We start from the raw sequence: 648 nt of genomic DNA, 5'->3' as shown, positions 1-648 counted from the left end.
TGAGGGGGGAGTGGGAGGTACCACTGAGGGAAGACGGGGGGAGGCGGGAGGTACCACTAAAAGGGAGCGGGAAGTACCACTGAGGGGGAGTGGAAGGTACCATTGAGAGGAGACGGGGGGAGATGGAAAGTACCACTAAGGGGAGATGGGAGGTACCACTGTGAGCGCGGGGGGGTGAAAACACCAAAGTGGGTTGTACCACTGAGGGGAGGGGGGAGCATTCTCACTGGGCTGTACCATTCTAGGAACGGGGGGGTCCCCAAGGCCACCCATTGTCACCCCGGGGTGTCCCCATTGTCACCACAGCGCCCTCGTGTCTCAGGTCACCTTTATTGTCCCCTTGGGGACACGAACCCCCCCGCCCGGTATGGTACAGCCCCAAAGTTTGGGGTGAAAAGGGACATTTTTGGGTCCCAGAGCCGCTCCGGTGACCCCAAGGACGGGGACAAGGTCCCAAAGTGTCCCCAAAAATGGATTTGGGGACCCCAAAATGTCCCCAAAAATGGATTTGGGGACCCCAAAATGCCCCCAAAAATGGATTTTGGGGGTCCCAAAGTTCCAAATTTACCCAAAAAATGAATCTGGGGACCCCAAAATGTCCCCAAAAATGGATTTTGGGGATCCCAAAGTTCCAAATTTACCCAAAAA

Source organism: Pyrgilauda ruficollis, unplaced genomic scaffold (genome assembly GCF_017590135.1).
Source record: "Pyrgilauda ruficollis isolate IOZ18807 unplaced genomic scaffold, ASM1759013v1 scaffold562, whole genome shotgun sequence".
Lineage (NCBI taxonomy): Eukaryota > Metazoa > Chordata > Aves > Passeriformes > Passeridae > Pyrgilauda > Pyrgilauda ruficollis.
This window is presented reverse-complemented; position numbering follows the sequence as displayed.